At 48.1% G+C, this 22,889-nt stretch overlaps 1 long non-coding RNA gene across 1 annotated transcript; it reads left to right on the forward strand.

Moving 5' to 3' along the window:
• Window positions 1–1,341: 1,341 nt before the first annotated feature.
• On the forward strand, window positions 1,342–22,542 carry LOC147014592 (uncharacterized). The gene is made up of 3 exons (XR_015050811.1): window positions 1,342–1,386; window positions 20,954–21,023; window positions 21,245–22,542. It is a non-coding gene; the product is annotated as an uncharacterized LOC147014592 (long non-coding RNA).
• The last annotated feature ends 347 nt before the right edge of the window (window positions 22,543–22,889 follow it).

Here is a 22,889-nt window from a genome sequence, read left to right on the forward strand (position 1 = left end):
AAGTCCGTACGTCAATTTAATAAAATAATGATTTTTAAAGATCGTTAAAATCATCTGGGAGTTTAGCGTGACTGAAACAGTCTTACTTCAATCACCCTTACATCTTTCTGTCTATAGTAATATAAGGCAGTGTGTTTGTGTGACAGTGTGTGTCCTCCATAACTCTAAAACCATAAAACCTAGCAGCCTGAAACTTTGCATGCATACTAAAAATAAAATACTCCAAGGAAGTGCAAGAGTGAAAATTGGGTGTTTGGGTTAATTATAACACCCATTTTCAAGATAATTAACGGATCCCCCTTTCCATATTAGGAACTAGAAGGACACTCGGTAGAGTGCATACCTCCGCCACGCAATGCCTGATCCACGAGAACATACCGGGTCCAATACATTTTTGAAATACCATGCGAAATATCGTTTTTGGCCCTATCTCTTAATGGTGAAAAATCACAAAAAAAAAATATATATATATATATATATATATATATATATATATATATATATATATATATGTCATATCCAGATCCGGATTTGGATCTTCACCAAAATGGAATCAATTCGTCATGGTCACAAAGCCAACATTTCCACCAAGTTTCATCCGAATCCGTCCACAATTTTCTGAGATATTGTGTTATATATCATGCTTTGGTCCGATCTCTCAATGGTGAAGAATCACTTTTAAAAGTCTAGTAGTCGGATCCGAACCCGCATCTTCACCAAAATCTAATCAGTTCGTCCTTGTTCCATACCCAACCTGCCCACCAAATTTCGTCCAGATCCGTCCACAACTTTTTGAGATATCCTACAGACAGTCAGACAGACAGAGGGGTGAAAACAACCTCCTTCAACTTCGGTAGAAGAGGGGAAAATACGCATTTTACTTTTAATTTATTAAATGTTAATATTGATGTCCATTAAGTTGCATACACAGAACAATTCTTGCACTTATGTTGCTCTAACCATTTCTTAAGAAGAAAAGACTGATGTCAGCACATTCCTTCAGCTCTGGTATACTACTGCTTGGTCTGATGCTGTAAACCATGGATTTCAGGTGTCCCCATAGGAAAAAGTCGAGTGGCGTTACACCGAGACTAAGCGGGGGCAATTTTACCGGACTGTTAGCTATTCCACCTCATAGGTATTTTACCTATCTACCTAAAAGGTATTGCTTCATCCAAGCAATTTCGAACAGTAGTGGCATAATGTGATGGTGCCCCATACTGTTGAAACCCTACTTTTCTCAATCATGCTAAAGGCATACCATTCAAATAAGGAACCAAAACCTCTTGTAACATTGCGAGGTGACTGGAAACATTCTCTTCATAATTAGACTTCCGGTTCCGGTTTTGGAGCAGCGAGAGGTCTCCTTCGGGGCTCCCTGCTGAGGTTCTCAAAGCTAAGTTTCCGGTTGTTATTTGTCCCGTTTTAACTGTTTAATTTTCTCACCTACATGTTACTGTGTGTTGCTAGTTCGGTTTTGTTTCAAAAATCGTGCTATTTTGTGAGTATTTTTGTCGACGTTCTTACCTGGTGCTTGAGGCCTAGGCCTAGGCTTGAGGCCTACCGGTTCCACTCGGTGTTTGATCGTTTTTTTTTTTTGTTTTTTTTTTTGTTTTTTCTCCCCATTACCTTCAATTTCTATCCTCCCCATTACCTTCAATTTTGATCCTCCCCACTTTCCAAACATCCCCCATTCTCCCAACTAATCTCTTTCTTATCTCAAAAAATAAAAAAATTAAAAAATAAAAATAAAAAATAAAAAATAAAAAATAAATAAATAAATAAATAAATACCCTACAACAACAACAACACGCTCACCTTCTCCCTATTCTGCTTCTTCTTCTTTCTCTTAACTTCCTCCTCGTCTTCTTCCTCGATTTTTTTTTTTACACTTCCATGACCTAATCTGTTGAACTCTCTCATACATTAATATTAACAACAACAACAACAACAAAAAAAATATATATATATATATACCCAACAACAACAACACGCTCACCTTCTCCCGATACTGCTTCTTCTTCTTGCTCTTAACTTCCTCCTCGTCTTCTTCCTCGATTTTTTTTTTTTACACTTCCATGACCTAATCTGTTGAACTCTCTCATACATTAATATTAACAACAAAAACGATCTTATAATGCTTCATCTTCCTCTCTCACACATGTGGTACTCTTTACTGTTTCACAATGCACTACTCTTCTGATATTTTAACAGACTGCTCTCATTTCGACCTCTCCTTCATTCCTTGCCTAAAAAATCAAACTATTACAGCGCTTCTTCTCTCCATGCTCTGAATTCGCCTTCATTGCATCCATCAAGAATTGTGTTAAATCGCATCTCTGACCTAAAACTTTTAAAAACCACAGTTTGCCATGGATGCTCGCTTTCCATCAACCATTCTTTTTTTCCAACTTCAGTGCCAACTCACCCCCCCCTCACCCCTCACTCTCACTCTCAACGCAACCATCCCACTCTTCTCCCTCCAAGCCTCCCTCTCACCTCTCTCAAAAATTCCCCCTCACCTTTCTCCCACCTTTCATCCCCTCACTCTTCCTTCTCAAAGTTTCCCCCCTCTCATCCACCAACCTGCCTCCCTCCACTGCCCTCTCACCTCCATCTCTTCACTCCACCTCCTCAAATCCTCAACTGCCTTCTTCCTTGTCTCTTGTTCCCTCTCTCCTCCAGCACCACAGAGCTTTTTCTCCTCCTCATTCGGCCCCCTCCCCTCGCTATTCTGCAATACCCCACACTCCTTCAGCAACCCTCCTTACCTGCCCCCCTCGTCCCTTGTCCTACCCTCCCCCTCTCCCTCCACCTCCTGCACCCAAAGCCTCCTCCCCTTCCTCTTCATTAAAAGTGTGGACCTCAAATATCCGGGGCCTTCGCTCAAACCTTTCAGATCTTTCCATACAGGTTGCCACTGACAAACCAGACATTATCTGCCTAACAGAAACTTTCCTCTCCCAAGATGTGTCTGACTCCCAAGTATCTCTCCCTGATTACTCCCTCTTACGGTATGACAGACCTGAGCCTCGTCCTGGTGGAGGTGTTGCTCTCTTCATTAAAGACTCTATTCCTCACTCTCCATGCACTGCTCTCACTCCCCCACACCCCCAGGAATACCTCTGGCTTCGGCTTCCCCTCCACTCCCACCTCATGTTTATATGTGTACTGTACCGTCCACCGAACAGTGATGACTCCATCTACACCTCACTATCCGAAAACATGGACCATCTTCTATCTTCTCATCCAAACTCTCTCTTCCTCTTATGTGGTGACTTCAATTATCATCACGCCAGTTGGCTAGGTGTGGGTACCTCTCTCACCTGCCATGGCACCTCAGCAAAAGCTTTCTGCGATTCATTGGGACTCACTCAATCGGTCAACTTCCCGACCCGGATCTCAACCAATGGTACTCCATCTCTTCTGGATCTGATTTTGACAAATTTCCCTGACAATATCTGCTGCTCTTCCTTCGCTCCAATTGGTTCTTCTGACCACGTCCTTGTCAAAGTGGACATCTCTCTGGCTGTTATCAGAGAACCACCTCACCGCCGTCGAGTCTGGCATTTCACTCAAGCCGACTGGCAGGGTCTCCGAGCAGCCATCAAACTTACAGACTGGTCTCCTATCACTACTTTCTCAAACATCAACTCATCCTGGGAATTCTTTCAAAGAAACTTGCTCTTCCTCATGCAAAGATTTATCCCCTCTCGTGTTCAATTGTCCTACCCTTCCTCCCGCCCTTGGTTTACTGAAGCTTGTGGCGAGGCAGTTGTCCTGAAACAACTTGCCTTTGCCTCATGGAAAGCAAACCCAACTGAGGGCAATCTCAGTTCTTTCCACAAAGCTCGGAACAAGTGTGTATCTACCCTCAGGAGAGCCAGAAAACAACATCTTTCTCATCTCAAGTCTGAACTCTCAAACCTCTCTCCCTCCTCAAAATCCTGGTGGCGTTTAATCAAATCTGTTTCTGGTGTATGTTCCCCCTCCATCCCCTCCCTTACCTCAAATGGCCGCACTGCTGATTCCACACGTGATAAAGCTGAATGTCTAAACTCGGTGTTTGCAGCTAAATCTTGTGTCCTAAACCCATCACTATCTCTACCCACTTTACCCGGTCGCACCCAACTGTCCCTGGACTCTGTATCCTTTTCTCCTGACAAGGTGGAGAGCTTGCTTTCAAACCTCGAGTCAGATTCTGCAACCGGTCCAGACGGCATCAGCCCACGTGTCCTCAAAGCCTGCTCTTCTGCTCTTGCTCACCCTCTCTCTGTTCTATTCACCCTCTCATTTGCCCAAGGTCATCTGTCATCTGCTTGGAAATCTGCTAACATCACTGCCATGCATAAAAAGGTGCAAAAACAGATCCCTGTAACTACAGACCAATCAGCCTTCTCCCAATCATCAGCAAGGTGATGGAATCCATCATCGCTTCAGACATGAAATCCTTCCTCTTCTCCAATGGCTTGATTTCCGATCATCAATTTGGTTTCAGACCAGGTCACTCTACCCTGGATATGCTGCTTCTGCTCTCCCATCAATGGATGGAGGTCCTCAATGCCAGACAGGAAATCCGAGCCGTATCCCTGGACATATCGCGTGCTTTTGACACAGTCTGGCACCCTGCCCTACTCACCAAACTCTCTTCCCATGGTATTCAAGGCCATCTCCACTCATGGCTCGCAGACTTCCTCTCCTGTCGCAGTCAATGTGTGGCCCTAAATGGAGTTCTTTCATCCCCTCTTCCTGTGCAGGCTGGAGTTCCTCAAGGTAGCGTTCTGGGCCCTGTTCTTTTTCTGGTTTTCATCAATGATCTCTCGGACTCTGGAAAATCCTCTATTTCTCTTTGCCGACGACTCCACCCTCTGCCGTACCATCGGTGATCCCTCAGACCGGCAAGCAGCAGCTTCTTCGCTCACTGCAGATCTGGATAAAATCACAAACTGGTCCAACACGTGGAACATGTCTTTCAATCCAGACAAATCTCACACTCTCACTATGTCTCTTCGAAAGGACCGTTTACAAAACCCCCCCATCCACTTTCTCAACAATCCTCTGGAAGAAGTCTTTTCTTTCAAGCTTCTAGGTCTCACTATCTGCCATGACCTTTCCTGGGAAAGTCACATTTCCAACCTCGCCTCAAAAGTCAGTCGCCGACTGGGAATCCTCCGTCGTGCTAAGTCCTTCCTCGGCCCTCTTGAGCTCCTGACCACTTACAAAGCTTTTGTCCGTAGCCTGATGGAGTACTGCTCTCCCCTCTGGGCTGGTGCTCCTGCCTCCCACCTTTCTCGGCTTCACGCTGTCGAAACCAGGGCATTTAGGATCATCGGCATCTCCCGCAATGAAGCTGAGTCTTTGGGCCTCTCACTCAATCACCGCAGGTTGGTCGGTGGTCTTTCTGTCTTCTACCGACTCCTCTCCAGCCTTGCCCCCTGCTCTCTCTGCGATTTGTCCCCACCACATTTCCGCAGGGCGCTCAAGGTCCGCCAACAACCCCTTCTGGTAAAACTACCAAAATCACGAATCACTGCTCATCTTCACTCTTTCATTCCTCTTTTTTCCCGCCTTTGGAATAAACTTCCTCACTCTATTCTTTCCCATTCTTCCCTCCAGGCTTTCAAAACAGCTGTTCACCACCACCTCTTATCTTCCCCCATCCAAATCCTCGATCTTTTCTACCCCCGATAATCCACCCAAGCCCACTTCCTTCATTTCTCCTGCTTTCCTTCCTGAAAGTCCCTGTAATGTCCATCTTCTCTTCGCCATGTTCCACGTCCCATCCCCATCCCTCTCCCTTCCTCAGTTCACCTAATGTCTGTTCCCCACTGTTTTGTCCCTTCCACTCCTGCCCCTCTTGTCTCATGCCTCCTTGCTGTGAGTTGTGTGTTAGGTCTCATACGAGCCTCGACCAAGGTATACAAAAAAAAAAAAAGGTAGGGGCCTAATGTAACGTCACCATGAGGAGCACACCACACCATAATTCGAGGATCGTATTGTTACGGCCATGGGTACCGAGTGTATTATGAGGGGGTTAATCCTCATTTCTTCTCGGAAGAGCCGGACCTGGGGCCACCGCTCAAAATTAACTTCGTGGTACGGTGGGTTGCTTTACAACCACAAACGCCAATCAGTTAACCACGAGTTCCAGTGTCCACCGTCTAATTTGCCGTTTAACTAGAGGTCACGTGGCTTCCTGACCAGGGAGTGCACCCTTGGCAATGCACCAATCCTCTCTTGATTAAATCTTAAATCAGGCGGCCAAGCGTTTGCCGCTGATGCATGCCGACTATGACAGGTTAATTTGTTTGGGAATTACCTCCCAGTCTGTCTAGGTTCAGACAATGCTGGATCAATGGAAGGAAAGGACAAGCACGGACAGGTTGAAACATCAACAAGGAATTTATTAATAAGGAAAAAAAAGAAAAAACGGAAGAACTTTGTATTTCTTTGTGGTGAAAATAGGTAAATTCAAATCAATCAAAATAATCTCAAACAAAAAGAATTAAATAGGCATTGACAGACAAAGAGCAGATGCTTATCACTATGTCTTACTTAATAATTAAACACGAGACAGGGGTACCCAGTAGATCATTCAGTGGGGGAAAGAAATCCGGTCTCGGCTTACCAAGGCGTAAGTCATTGTGCGTCAAATAAAATGTCCCAAAATGTGTGAGCTTGCCTTGGTCTGCTGCCAGCACCCTGCCTGACCATGCACCCACCCGCAAACAGGCTCAAACACCAATCGACGTCACATAGTCACCCCCAGGAACCAGGGACGCCAAGAATCAGGTACACCAAGAGCAGGTACCAGGCTTAACCAGCAGGAACGCTCCAACCGTCACCCACGGTCAGGAGCAATCAGGAGCCGTAACCAACGGACAGCTGTAAGGCACTGTAAGGAGCTATAAGAAGCTGTAACCAGCTGTCACCAACTGTCAGGAATTGTCACCAACTGTCACAAACTATCAGGAAAGCAATCATCCCGTCCTTTTTGTCGGCGACCAGTGTGGGCGGAGCCTCAAGCAGACTTCAGCCAAATCCACCTTACCTATTGGCGCATCGCTGCACATGACTTCCAACCATCAATCTCGTGATCATTCCTCCCTCATTCGCCCGACATGAACAAGAGCCAGCCAGCATTCCATTGAGCTGCCAACAGGGCATCAAACGTCAATGGAAAAAGGTGGACGTCAACGTCCGTGAAAGAGAAGTGGATGTCGAACATCAATGAAAGACAGGTGGGTGAGATAAATGATCCACAGCCACATATGACCGTCAGAATAACCATTCAGGAAAAGCCCGCTGTGTGCTTCATCAAATGTCCTGTAAGTCCAAAGTGTAAATAAATTGTCCACCTCAAAGCCAATGTGTCCCGATGGAAAGGGGATAGAACGAGCCTCCGTTGGGCTAATGGCTATCTCTTCCGTGCATGAATGTGTCGTAAAGAGAAAAAAGGCCATCCCATTAGAAAGGGAATCTGTTCTATAGCCTTCTCCAACGCATCAAAGTTAGAATTCCGCCAGACAAGGGGATGGGTCTATCCTGGACATGCATTTATGGAAATAATGATCTGAGGACCTGAATGTTGTATGCATTAGTCAGATCCGATTCTGAAATCCATAACAATATTGTACACTGTTCCATCAGTCCAATTAGGATTCTCATCTTGGCAATTATGATGGTTGACTCTCCTGGTCAAATGGAACGAGGCTTCATCACTTAAGATGATGTCACATAATAATGTTGGTCCCACATCAAGTCGATGCATTACTCACTCACAAAATTTCATGTCGGTTGGCATCATCTCCATAAAGAGCTTGAACAAAGTTAACCATCATGGGTGGCATGTGTTTGCCTTCAAAATTATTTAAATGAATGGTTAACTCCCGCTTCTTGATTAATTTTTGTCAACGATTTTTTTTGGGCTTCTTGCAACCATTGCAAGAACATTGTCGGAATTAGTTCCATCTGTAGAAGAGTGAGGATGACCAGGATGAGGTTTATCAGCAACGCTTCCAGTCGTTTTCAATCGGTGTAGGAGTAACACTTTACCAACTAATCAATGACTTGACTTTGGCTTCTCAGGGTGTTTTTCATGGAATAGCTGACAAACGTCCCTCTGGATTTTTTTCTGTAAACATGTAGCAACACAAGTTCCACCTTCTCTTTCTCGGTATAATGAGCCATGAGGGTATTTTATTTACCAGTAATATAAAACACTGACATTGAAAAAGGGTTTATTGCATTTTAAAAGTAAAACATCTATTTTTATTATGGGTCCAGACTTCTGAGATGGCCTGTGTATTTGAGTGTGAACATATATATATATATATATATATATATATATATATATATATATATATATATATATATATATATATATATATATATGTACCATTGAGACACTCAAACCTGCATATATTTACAAGCAGAGGTACCCGCACCTAATTTTAGAGTTTAGAAAAAGAGACCCAGGTACAATGTACAATTCCAATTAATTAATGTCTTATAATTTAGCAGGCAATACTATAATAACTAGAAGGGCACTCGGTAGAGCGCATACCTCCACCACATAATGCCTGATCCACAAGAACATATCAGGCCCATTACATTTTTGAAATATTGTGCTATACAGTACTATATCGTTTTTGGCCCAGTCTTTCAATGGTGAAGAATCACTTTAAAAATTCTAGTACAGTAGTCGGATCCGGATCCGGTTCTTCACCAAAATCTAATCAGTTCGTCCTTGTCACACAGCCAACATGTCCACAAAATTTCATCCGGATCCGTCCAAACTTTTTGAGATATCCTGCACACAAACAGACAAACAAACAGAAAGGGTCAAAACATAACCTACTTCACCTTCGGTGGCGGAGGTAAATAATATAACAATTAATACAATATATACAATCTATACTAATAAATGTCAGAATGTGTCAGTCAGTCAGTCAGTCAGTCAGTGTGTGTGTGTGTGTGTGTGTCTCCTCCATAACTCCAAAACCATAAAACCTAGCAGCCTGAAACTTTGCATGCATACGAAGAAAACTCCACGGAAGTGCATGGGTGAAAATTGGGTGTTTTGGGGGTCATTAAAACACCCCTTTTGAAGATAATTAGCGGCCTTATTTAATTATATCCTTCATCAGGCGATCCTCGGTCACCTCGCACTCGATAGGGTCTTAAGGCACATCCTCGGTCACCTCGCTGGGGTCTTAATTCACCATTTTTTTCGGCCTGCTCAACAATGCCTTGAGTTGGAACAGGCCGCGATGGTTTATTAAAAATAAAACACTGAAAATATTTTTTTTCACTTTCCTCACACATATGATTGAATGCCTCATATACATATCTATGAATTGCTGCATACATCACTATTGTAAGTGCTATAGTTTTCAAATTAGGAGCTTTGAGCGATTTCATGCATTACACGATGCGATTTTCCACAATCTACTCACACAGACTAATTGAAGGATATAATCAAAATATAATTTGAGTTTGGAGGATCCGATCAGATGGACTAAATAACTGGAAATCTGGAGTGAAATCTGCAAATGTTAAGAAATCGGTGGTTTCGTTTTTTGCAGATATGTGTCCTCACTAATCAACTTGCTATCGCTTGCCAAGCCAACCGTTCCTTGTCAACCATTTAATTGGAGTGCTTGCTTGAGTGCTTAAGCCACTTGACAAATGCCCTTCAGTCAATAGCGGTACAGTTTGTGTCCGGATGGGGGGGTGTAACTCCCCAGGGGGTTTTCCAGAACCATAACAATGTATATTTATATATTGGTACGCTTTTGGAAATGTACCCCAGGGTAGAGCATTCATGTACACGTAGGATTCCACAGAATGAGTTATTTCATTAGTTTATGTCAAGGTAGACCTTTGCCCCATATCCAGGAGTTTGAGGGGGGAAATGCGTTGAGGTTAGTCTGTGTATCCTCAGTGTGATCTTCCCCTACTCTATCCACTTTTAATCTCCTCAATCCACCAACAATCCGCTTCACCAAACCTCAATTCAACAACCCCTCCTTCATCCGTCGGTCTTTCCTTCAACCCTAAAGTCAGTTTATTCTCATCCTTCAGTCCTTCTGCATCCATCTTCCTCACGACTCGATCCACTCATTATTTTATTATTCACAATCAACCCTCCTTTCATCCGAATCTTCACTCTTTTATTATTCACAATTAACCATCGGTTCATCCGTCCCTCACTGTGGACAATTACTCCTCCAAACCGATTGAATTACCTTCCCACATTCTTCCTTCCTGGCACGCCTACATTTGTCATGCAGGACAATGCTTCTCAAACACACGCGCAGTACAAAGGAACGTTTGCGTCTGAGGGAGATAGCAGGGGCACTCCCTTGCTCCTGGGCACACAGGGTGGGGGCTCACGTCACTGTCTGAACATCATGACGTGGGAATTCTACATGACCCCATCACTGCACTGCTCCGGTCGGACGCGCACCAATGAGGAGAATGCATATGTGCGGTTTGCTCCCTCTAAGCCACGCCTGGTGTGACATATATATATATATATATATATATATATATATATATATATATATATATATATATATATATATATATATATATATATATATATATATATATATATATATATATATATATATATTGTTGCGGTTTTCGCGCCCGCCGGCGTGCGACGGCCACGTAACTCGAATCGCGGCACGTCGCCCACCGGACGGACAATCCAGTCGTGACCCTCTCGGACTAACGCCGGGAACCAGTCACGGGTGGACCTTTCGGTCTCACCGCGATCGAGCCAATCAGCCCCCGCGTGGGATAGGGTTGCTCGCCAAATTCGAACTACCTAAGTACCCACGCGGAGGGTAGACCGGGCGATCGCACCTCGCCGCAGGTCGACTTCGGACACGGGCCACTTAAGCGACCCGTTCCGTACTATCAGAATAACCGAGCGGTGTTATCGTCGACCTCGACGGTTCGATTAATTATCGGGCGTATTCAGCCCACTACCAACCCTTTACGTGAAGCAAGATGGGGATTCAATGGAGGAAAAGACGAAGCGAAGCGGGAGAACAGTTCAACAATAAAGCACATTTATTCGCGGCACACGGAAAGCACACAAATACAATTCCACCAAATGCACACAAAAAAAAGAAAACACAATTCCATTTACACAAAAAGCAAACATAAAAGTGAAAACACAGTGCAGAGCTAATACCGACTACCGAGCACACGGCAACACTTATACAATTCTACTTCACAGACGGCGCCGACAACACATACCCAAAACCAAGGAAAAGAAATCCCCCAAGAATGGGGCAGGCCTGAGGCCGAGACCGGGTCGGGCCTACCCGTCTGGTGATGAGACGCGGAGCGGCGATGGCCCCGCAACCCGCGGGCCTCGTGGACAGTGCCTGGCAGGGGGTGGGAACGGGGCCCCCTTGGTCGCACTATCTCAGCGCGGGGGGAAACAGGAGGGGGTTGCTGATGCTCGGGGTATAGAGGATCTTTATTATGTGCGACGAGCGTCTCCACCTCGGCCAGGTCGCGCTGTCGGCCTCCCTCGGGTGCAGCTTCCTGCACGACGCGAGCACCCCCTCGTCTGGTGTCGCCGCCTTTCCACAGCTCCGTCCCCTCCGTTCCGACTCCAACGCACACGACGAGCAGCTCCACCGCCCGCGAAGTCTTGACCCTCTGCTTCCGACTCTCCTCTTCTTGACTCTCCGACCCGTTCTTGTTTGCGACTCTCCCTCGTTCTCCTTCGCGACTCTCTTCTGACTCTTCGTTCCCTTTTTGCTGACTCTCCGTTCTCGTTCTGCTGACTCCCTTCTGACTGACGAACACCGTCCTTTTATCCCCCCGTAACTTCGCCTTTGACCCCCTCCCTTTGACCTTTCACCTCGCTCCCCATTGGCCCGAGAAAAAGTGGGCGTGAAGGCTTTTTGATCCACAAATTTGCATATATCGATCGTTCTGGAGGCGGGGCCAAATCGCCCCTCGCTCACCGATTGGACGGCAAAAAGTGGGCGTGTGTCGTTTTTGATCCGTTTTTGAAGCAGAAAATCCGTGATTTTGAACACGCTGTTCAACGTGCGCCCTACACGAGTCCAGCATCGGTGCCCATGAGTGGCGCGAGATGACGGTGATGCGATGGTGGCGAGTTGTGACGGTAAAGGTCGTGGCGGTTGTGGTGAAGCGGTGGTTGTGGTCGGTGGTTGATGTTGTGGTTGTGATCATGGCGGTTGGTCCAAAATAAAGATAGTAAAAGAAAAACGGCTATCCTAAAGAGTCGCAGCACGTATAAATGACATGTATTCCCACTAGACAACGGGTTTGGGCCTAACTACACATGCACTTACCGAGATACCTCACCTAAGGGACCTGAATGGTGGTTTGCGAATCTGGTAACCACAACACTACCCCCTTCCCTTTTTACAGACTCGTCCCGAGTCGTCAAATTTTCGTGTGCCATCATGTGTAGTTTTCCCCTAGTACACTTTACCTACGGATCCCTGAGTGCGACATTCATGGTATTCGTGTCCCCAAAATAAATAACCTGAGGGCTGCGTAACTACCTAAACAAACTCACTCACACGGACGACTTAAATAAAATTGCCGGCGCTAAGACAAACATGCCGGGGGCGCACTCATATGTACAGTACATCTTAACCTTAACTTACAAATTTTACACTAAACCATGGCCCAGGATCATTGAACTCTGCAAAGAAAAGCAGTTAGCAGGGAGCCAGGCTGCCCACATGCAGTCTCTGACTCAAACAATGCAGGTGACAGGGAACGTGGCTGGCTGCTCACACGCAGTCCAAGGCCTTCCCTTTTGAACTGAACTCAGTGAACCACAACGGTGCATGGGCTGCACAACGCAGTCTCCGTGCCAGCTCAAGTGGCACACGCAATGAGCACAACGAATGCATGCATGAACACAAACACGGTGCACGGGCCGCCACTGCAGGCCCGTGTTGTAGCTGCCAACAGGGCAGTTCTCGCAGCTTGCAAACTGTTGCCTTGCGGATCCTGGCGCACATGGAAATGAACAGGGGGGGGGGGCAAAGCAAAAATTGAACGGGGCTGGTGAACATGGGCAGTGGGCATGGCATGGCAAAGGTGAGCAGGCAAACACAGCCCGCAGAAGAAGGCCGCTGCAGGCAAACACAGCCCGCAGATGAACTGGCCGGCACAGGCCTTGAAGAAAACAGCCAGCAGATGAACTGGCCGGTACAGGCCTTGCAGCACAACAACAGCTGCCGATGAAGTTGGCCGGCCTCTGCCTTGCAGCAAAACACGGCCAGCCGACGAAGTTGGCCAGCCTTTGCCGTTCAGTGGAGGTTGGTGGAGGGAGTGCGGCGGTGCTGGCCACTTGGAAGGCGGGCTCGGACCTACCTACCTGTCTCCCTCCCAACCTATCGCCTTTGCCTGTCACTGTACATACCCACTCCCTTAATTTGTCAAACCCCAATTTAGCCCCAACTTATTTTTTTGTTGTTTTTTATTTTTACTCCCCCACTATAAATCGTCCCCTAACCCCCTTTATCGTCCTTGTTCGGCTAACCTATCCTGTCACCTAGCCTACTCCCAACCCCTACGTTCCCTTCCCGGAGGGGAATAAGGGAGAGCTAACGTCCTGTGTCGAGGCCCAACGAAGCCTCAGAATGGCCTCCCCAGAGTTCGGCGATCTTAACACCAAGTGGGTCCAGCGGCCCACAACGACAGCGAGGGGATGGATGGTGCGGAGGGGTACATCTCCTAATCTATCCTAACCATTTAACTGTTAAACTACCCCGTGGCTTTCAACAAGCGCCTCTCGCTTAAACTATTGGTTCTAACAACCCAGATTCCCGTCGCCTGTGTTGGTGTCCTTACAATTTCGGGCCTCGCCCCCCAATTTTCTCTCCGTGCCCTCACACGGTCTCCTGGCTGGGACACGTGGCTCCCTTTGGCAGGCACGACCCTCTGCCGCATCTCCCGCTATGGCACCCCGGGCACTACACTGCCTCCGAGCCTACCAGCTCCCTAACACCGGGGAGTGCCCCCCATGGCACCTCCCCTGAAACGCACACGTGGCAGGCCGGCCTCCCGGGCCCCTTTCCGAGGGTCACCCGTGCCCACAACACTGCCCACGCGGCTAATGGCGCCCCGGGCCCCCGCACCAAGCAGGCGCACCCGTGCCCACTACTCTATCCCGGCCCCCCATGGGCCCTTGGCCTACCGCGGCCGACTAGCCTGGTGCCCGGGGTACCCACTCAGCGATACTCACCTTTCGCAGCCACGCTCCCAAGCCCGTCAACAGGGCTCCTGCACCCCTCCAAATGGGTCTCGAGCCTACTTTCCCACCAACAACAAAACGACCTCCATTTTTCAATTTGACTAACCCAGCTAACTCACTTTATACTGACCCCGGGGTCCCTTGGGCGGGAGTCACTCCTCCCCCCAATCACTCATCGCACCATGCATTCCCCATTCACTCCATTCACACAGACCCGCTGGCCTCACTCACTCACCAAGCACATGCTTCCAATTCACTCACCAACAACTCTTCAACACACACACCACTGAACTCTGCCATCCTTCTAACTACCTCCCCTAACTAACTCGTGCTCCCACGTCATCCCTTACACTAAAGCACGTTCCTTTTAACACTACGTAGCTAAACTACGTCCCCGCTACACATCCACAAGTCTGTCACTGTCTCCAAATCATTCATTTTATTTCCCAACCTAAATCTGGCTACAATCCCTCTACCTAATCCATTCCACGGACTCCATGAGGACTTACCCCTGCCCCATGAAGTCGGTCTAACTAAGCTAACCCTTCCCCCTAACTAGTTTCCATCCTGTGCCCAGGGTAAGGGGGTCTTTCACCCCTTGCCCAGGAATCCTGTACACCCGAAAGTGAGGCTTGTTTTTCCCTTTTTTTTTTTTTTCATGCCCAGCACCTGCGCGGCAACTCAGAGCTCGCGCACTTTGCACCTGCCCGTGACGTCATGCAGCTGCACGTGTTCCTCGTCCCTCCTTGGACGGGACCATCCGGCAGAGATACCCCTCCTGCCGGATTCCAACCCCACGTGCAGCCATGACGTCACCGTGCGCATAAAAAAAAAAACACAAGCCACACGTCTCGAGGGGTTCCCCACGCGAACACATGTGCTTTGCCCGTTGGAGCTTAACACACACGATCGCGTGGAGAACCCGTCCGGTCCAAATCCATTTACCTGCCTAACTTTGTCCGTCCGCGGGATCGGCAAATCCACCGCGTGCGTTTCCGGACCGGGACTTCACTCTCGCAAGCGAGCACGTGGTGGTCTCGTGCGTTGCACAGCACGGACCGCGTGCTCACTGCTGGGTGAACCCGGCACGGTCCCAGAAACAACTACAGCCGCTACTCGGCTTTCTCTCCTCTGTCGCCGTCGTCGTCTCCATTCAACCCACGCACACCTGCGTGTTACGACGCACACAGTCCACACCATCACATTCACACCGGGAGATGCGGCTGCGTGCTCCCGCATGCCAACCGACATCTCCCTCTCATACCGCTCTCTCACACACACGGTCTCCCTTGCACACAGCGACCTTGCACACGGCCGTTCACTCACGCGTGCCTCACTACTCTCACACCGTGCCTCATCCACACACGCGGGGGCACTCACCCGCGGTACCTCACTCATACACACGGCGACACTCACACACGCGGTCTCTTCCACACACGGTGCCTCACCCACACACGCGGGGGCACTAACCCGCGGTGCCTCACTCACACTCCGTGCCTCATCCACACACGGCGTGCTGGGAAGCACGTACTCCGGCACCATCGCCACCACACCACTCACACGTGGTGCCTCACTCATACTGGCCGTTTCACTCACACACACGGCCTCACTCACACACGGTGCCCCATCCACACCCGGCGTGCTGGGAAGCACGTACTCCGGCACCATCGCCACCACACCACTCACACGTGGTGCCTCACTCATACTGGCCTTTTCACTCACACACACGGCCTCACTCACACACGGTGCCCCATCCACACCCGGCGTGCTGGGAAGCACGTACTCTGGCTCCATCGCCACCACACCACTCACACACGGGGACGCACTCACACCTTGCACCACACACACAGGGACAACCACACTGGGGATTTGTGTCCCCACAAGGGTCTCCGGGGCCTCTATACCCCCCAAGCTCTCCGTGCACCCGTCCACAGCACTCGTCCCCTCAACCTCGCAAAGCACGACCGAACTCACCTGGTCGTGACTCGCCTCAAGGGGGCATACTCCCTCCCCTCGTTCCTGGAGGAGGCCATCCAGGTGCTCGCACTGGGTCCCTGCCCAGTCCGCCAGCTCACCCCCATTATCCTCCACTACCTCCGTGTGTGTGTGTGCGTCACTTACCCCGTCTTCATCGTGTAGTCTTCCCTCTATCGTTCCCATCTCCCGTGTCTCTGCCAACTCTTCACCCTTTACCTCCCTTGTCTCAACTATTATTTCTGTTGTCGTCACCTCGTGTCTCGTCTCACACGTTTTGGTCTCCCCATTTAATTTTTCCCTTTCGGTCATCGTCACGACCCTCGCCCAACACGTTCCACGAATTATTTTTTCACCCGCCTCCACCGCGGGCCTGTCAGCCGTTGCACCCCCACCCAGCTCGTTTGCTCCCACACGTGGAGTCGCCATTCCCAGCTCCCTGGTCACGGCCTTCATGCCCGCCTGCAGGCATCGGCCCATGTTCTGCGTCTCACCCCGTAGTTCTTTCATTTCTTTTCTCATTTGCTGTGTATTCGCATCCATCGTCGTTTTCACTTCATTTGTATTTGTATCCATCTTTTCGTTCATTTGTTTGTTCATGCCTTTCATTTCGTTTTTCATTTCATTTGTATTTGTATCCATCGTCGTTTTCACTTCATTCATTTGTTTGTTCATTGCCGCCAGCATGGCGCATAGCTGGGCCATGTTGGATGCACTCAGCTGAGCCGTTTCGGCAAGGGTTGGGGAAGGGTCTTGGTGGAGAGGGGGGGGGAGGTGTCATACACTGCGGCCGCTGCCGCACCCATTTCAGGTTCTGGGTTCAGTTGGGCGAGTCCGTGTTCCTGCACAATCAACATTTCCTGCTCGGGGATTCCATCCTGGACCATGGACTCTACATTATTACACATATACATTTCTAATACCCCCGGCTCCCGCTCGCCTTGAGACGCCATCTTGCTTCTCATGAAGGGTTAATTTCGCTCGCTCGTAATTTGGAGGGAATCGGGGGTCGCTTCTCTCACCCCTGGACCGATTCCCGTGAATTTAGCCGGAGACAGGAGAGCCTGTTTTCCTGTTCTCCGATACCAGTGCCGCGAGGAGGGCGATGAATTTGTATCCCACTTCTGACACCAGTGTTGCGGTTTTCGCGCCCGCCGGCGTGCGACGGCCACGTAACTCGAATCGCGGCACGTCGCCCACCGGACGGACAATCCAGTCGTGACCCTCTCGGACTAACGCCGGGAACCAGTCACGGGTGGACCTTTCGGTCTCACCGCGATCGAGCCAATCAGCCCCCGCGTGGGATAGGGTTGCTCGCCAAATTCGAACTACCTAAGTACCCACGCGGAGGGTAGACCGGGCGATCGCACCTCGCCGCAGGTCGACTTCGGACACGGGCCACTTAAGCGACCCGTTCCGTACTATCAGAATAACCGAGCGGTGTTATCGTCGACCTCGACGGTTCGATTAATTATCGGGCGTATTCAGCCCACTACCAACCCTTTACGTGAAGCAAGATGGGGATTCAATGGAGGAAAAGACGAAGCGAAGCGGGAGAACAGTTCAACAATAAAGCACATTTATTCGCGGCACACGGAAAGCACACAAATACAATTCCACCAAATGCACACAAAAAAAAGAAAACACAATTCCATTTACACAAAAAGCAAACATAAAAGTGAAAACATAGTGCAGAGCTAATACCGACTACCGAGCACACGGCAACACTTATACAATTCTACTTCACAGACGGCGCCGACAACACATACCCAAAACCAAGGAAAAGAAATCCCCCAAGAATGGGGCAGGCCTGAGGCCGAGACCGGGTCGGGCCTACCCGTCTGGTGATGAGACGCGGAGCGGCGATGGCCCCGCAACCCGCGGGCCTCGTGGACAGTGCCTGGCAGGGGGTGGGAACGGGCCCCCTTGGTCGCACTATCTCAGCGCGGGGGGAAACAGGAGGGGGTTGCTGATGCTCGGGGTATAGAGGATCTTTATTATGTGCGACGAGCGTCTCCACCTCGGCCAGGTCGCGCTGTCGGCCTCCCTCGGGTGCAGCTTCCTGCACGACGCGAGCACCCCCTCGTCTGGTGTCGCCGCCTTTCCACAGCTCCGTCCCCTCCGTTCCGACTCCAACGCACACGACGAGCAGCTCCACCGCCCGCGAAGTCTTGACCCTCTGCTTCCGACTCTCCTCTTCTTGACTCTCCGACCCGTTCTTGTTTGCGACTCTCCCTCGTTCTCCTTCGCGACTCTCTTCTGACTCTTCGTTCCCTTTTTGCTGACTCTCCGTTCTCGTTCTGCTGACTCCCTTCTGACTGACGAACACCGTCCTTTTATCCCCCCGTAACTTCGCCTTTGACCCCCTCCCTTTGACCTTTCACCTCGCTCCTCATTGGCCCGAGAAAAAGTGGGCGTGAAGGCTTTTTGATCCACAAATTTGCATATATCGATCGTTCTGGAGGCGGGGCCAAATCGCCCCTCGCTCACCGATTGGACGGCAAAAAGTGGGCGTGTGTCGTTTTTGATCCGTTTTTGAAGCAGAAAATCCGTGATTTTGTACACGCTGTTCAACGTGCGCCCTACACGAGTCCAGCATCGGTGCCCATGAGTGGCGCGAGATGACGGTGATGCGATGGTGGCGAGTTGTGACGGTAAAGGTCGTGGCGGTTGTGGTGAAGCGGTGGTTGTGGTCGGTGGTTGATGTTGTGGTTGTGATCATGGCGGTTGGTCCAAAATAAAGATAGTAAAAGAAAAACGGCTATCCTAAAGAGTCGCAGCACGTATAAATGACATGTATTCCCACTAGACAACGGGTTTGGGCCTAACTACACATGCACTTACCGAGATACCTCACCTAAGGGACCTGAATGGTGGTTTGCGAATCTGGTAACCACAACACTATATATATATATGTATATATATATATGTATATATATATATATATATATATATATATATATATATATATATATATATATATATATATATATATAAAGCTCAGGACTCAGCTTGGTTCATGGTTGTCTGTCGCTACTCCAGGGATGCTGTGGTTGATGTCTGAGGGCTGTTGTCGATGCACCAAGGGCATGAGTATATCTCAGACTGCCTGTTCGGGAGATTGTCTGCCGGAGTATGGGTCACACTGGACCCAGCTGAACTAGGCTATGAGGCCCAGGAGCGAGTTGTGCCAGGGCCAGAAGTGAGGTGCCCACGAGCCAAGGGGCGGGGTGAAGTCCCTGGGGTGTCACACAGCTCCATATACACTCACACCACATGCTTCTGACACAACATTAAAACTCCACCACCCAACCCTTCATCCCTTTAAACCCCCATCTCACAATATTTGGCCCGACACAACCCTGTTGTTTTGCGTGAGCCAAGGGAGGAGTCGTCCCCACACTCAGCTATGTTTCCTTCTCCTAATTTCTTCTCATCTCCTTGTTCCCGGAATGAATGATGGTGCCATTTCTGTTGTCTAAGTAAGTCTGTATAAGAGGGAAATACATATTCGTGAAAGAGCTTTGTATTCAGTAGTCCTAGGTTACAATGATATGCAAGCCAAAAGACAAACTAAAAATGTTGTATATGCTTAATTAACTTAAACAAATATGGCCAAAGAAAATGCCGTCATGTGACCCAAAATGCATTATAATTAAATATGCAATATTTAAAGTGTGCTATGATTACTACGATTACTTAGTAATGAACAAATTGCTAATTATTAAAAATACTTGGTCATCCTCACACCATTTTAAAGCCTTTTTCCCAAGCAGGGGTCAGTTTTTTGTGGACTCCAATCATGGTACCCTTTCTTGTGGCAATGTTTTTACAGCCGGATGTCCCTGACGCCAACCCTTTAGTCGCCTTCAACCCTGCAGGGATAATTACCAGTATACTGGTGCTCATTTCGCCGACCTCAGAATGATGACAGGCTGAGTCAACCCCCCTGATGTTAATTCAGTGGCCAGCAGGGCTCAAACTCAGGACCCCAAGGATCCTAAGCCACCACCCTAACCCAACACCAGGCTCATTAAAAATACTTAGTAATTAGCAATATGTAAAACCTATCAATACTTAAGCACATCATATATCACAGATATAGACCTATGAATCACTTGTAATTGCTTCCTTTCTAATGTATAAAGTCTGGGTCTCCTGAGACTGTTTTGAAAGCCAATTGTGGTTGCATTCTACAAGCAGCTTGATAACTCAAGTAAATCTACAATTAGTGATTAGAATTTCTTTAAAAGTTAACAGCTCTAGTAATTTTTAATGTAAATATGGCAAAGTTTACAAAATAAGAGGTGGAAGAGGCACTTGTTGCCGTTACCTTGCAACCAGCTCCAGTGCGAGCTCCATTGTCTTGGGTCAGTGACCTGCAGTGAGCAGACAGAGCCTGCACCGGCTGACCTTTATTCGTAAATATTTCCGTTTATGTAATTTGTTTGACTGTTTTGTGATTTTCCCTTGATATTGGCTTCGAGTTGCATAACTATACAAAAATTCAACATTCTACTCCACCGAGAAGTTACTAAACATTTATATCAATGAGTCAGTGAGTGAGTCAGTGGTGACAAAGAGCTTTATATGCAGTATTACATATACCTTGGTAAGTACTCTCTCTATTTGGCATCTCCTTCCTGCCTCCTTCTACCTCCTAATTTTGTTCTTCCCCCTTAACCGTTGCTGTTTCGCGACTTACAGGTATACTGGGCGGATCCAAAATGCCACAATGGAGGGTGTGCAACATGCCGACTTGCAACGCTTTGTGAAGGTAACGTTTTTTCATACAAGATCGAAGTTCATGGAAGAGCGAACTTTACATGAACTCAATTAAAACCCAAAATCCACTAATGGTCACAGTTCTGAGTTATTTTCCAGTACTGGTGCACACATCACCGGTTCAACCAAAAGGAATCTTACCAGTAAAATAGTATCGGCATAAATGTTGTCCAAATCCTTCATTTTAACTCATTTTATTTTATTATCACCCAGCGATTGCTCAAGAGGACGCTGTGGTGGAACTCGTGGTCGCTCGAGGTCACAACGTTGCATTGGCATGCTGGGAACGACCTGCACATGAACCGTACCAGTCTGCGTACCTTCCTCCAATACTATCTATGTATGATGTGTCCTATATGCGTGGGACACAAAATGAGGGATATGCATTCCGTGTGCATAAATAATCATTACAATTCATCCTCCAGATATGTTTCAAACTTGGCGATATGCCGTTCCAGGAAGGAAGTTTGTACCGGTTCCTCCAACGAAAGTTAAAAATATATTTGGTGTATTAATAACATGAAAACTTGCTACATATCCTGGGAATACACAAACTTTGCGTGGGTCTGTGGTTCTTACAAATCTGTGGTTACAAACAATGTACAAACCGGATAATCTCTACGTGACTTTCTTTGCAAGGTCAGTGTTAGGTCTCTCAAATCATGACTGATCTTGCCTCTGAGGGAGGCCATCATTAACTGGACCTGATTGGAAACAATTATGACATGATACAAAGTGGATATTGTGATTAAACTCATCGTGAATCTTATACCATAAAGCATGAGATGTAGTTGTGGTTTTAATTCAACAAACGTCCTTCTGGTGTATGGTCAACGGTCCCGGCATGGTGGTCGATGGTCCGTACTGGCCCGTGGCCGAGGCCGTCGACGTTCCATTCCAGCGCATGGTGGATGGTCAGTTGCCATCTGGTCGACCACACACAACTTTAAGAATCACTTCTTGAAATGTGCTCAAGCCCGACGTAGTGGAAAAGCAATGGGATGCAATAATCCATCAATTTGTTGGTATAATACTGACTTCAACGTGGCTTAATTGCATCAGAAATGGATGCTACATATATCTACAGGAAACCCTTTTACCACAATATTAGCAAGACCAGGGTGGAAGTGGTACGTGGTTTGACAAACACTACATGGCCAAAAGTATGTGGACACCTGCTGTTCGACATCTCATTCCAAACCCATGGGCATTAACGTGGAGTTGGTCCCCTACCCCTTTGCTGCTATAACAGCCTCCACTCTTCTGGGAAGACTTTCCACGAGATGTAGGACCATTGCTGTGGGGATTTGCTTCCATTCAGCCACAAGAGAATTAGTGAGGTCAGGCACTGATGTTGGGTGATTAGGTCTGGCTCGCAGTCGGCGTTCCAATTCATCCCAAAGGTGTTCGATGGGGTTGAGTTCATGGTTCTGTGCAGGCCAGTCAAGTTCTTCCACACCGATCTCACCAAACCATTTCTGTATGGACCTCGCTTTGTGCACAGGGGCATTGTCATGTGAAACAGGAAAGGGCCTTCCCCAAACTGTTACCACAAAGTTGGAAGCACAGAATCGTCTACAATGTCAGTGAATGCTGTAGTGTTAGGATTTCCCTTCACTGTAACTAAGGGGCCTAGCAAGAACCATGAAAAACAGCCCGAGACCATTATTCCTCCTCCACCAAACTTTACAGTTGGCACTATGCATTCGGGCAGGTAGTGTTCTCCTTACATCCGCCAAACACAGATTCGTCCATCGGACTGCCAGATGGTGAAACGTGATTCATCACTCCAGAGAACGCGTTTCCACTGCTCTAGAGTCCAATGGCGGTGAGCCTTTCACCATTCCAGCCGACGCTT

The sequence above is a fragment of the Eptatretus burgeri genome, chromosome 13 (assembly GCF_056783735.1).
Source record: "Eptatretus burgeri isolate ZD-2024b chromosome 13, Ebu_testis_v1, whole genome shotgun sequence".
Taxonomy (NCBI): Eukaryota; Metazoa; Chordata; class Myxini; order Myxiniformes; family Myxinidae; genus Eptatretus; species Eptatretus burgeri.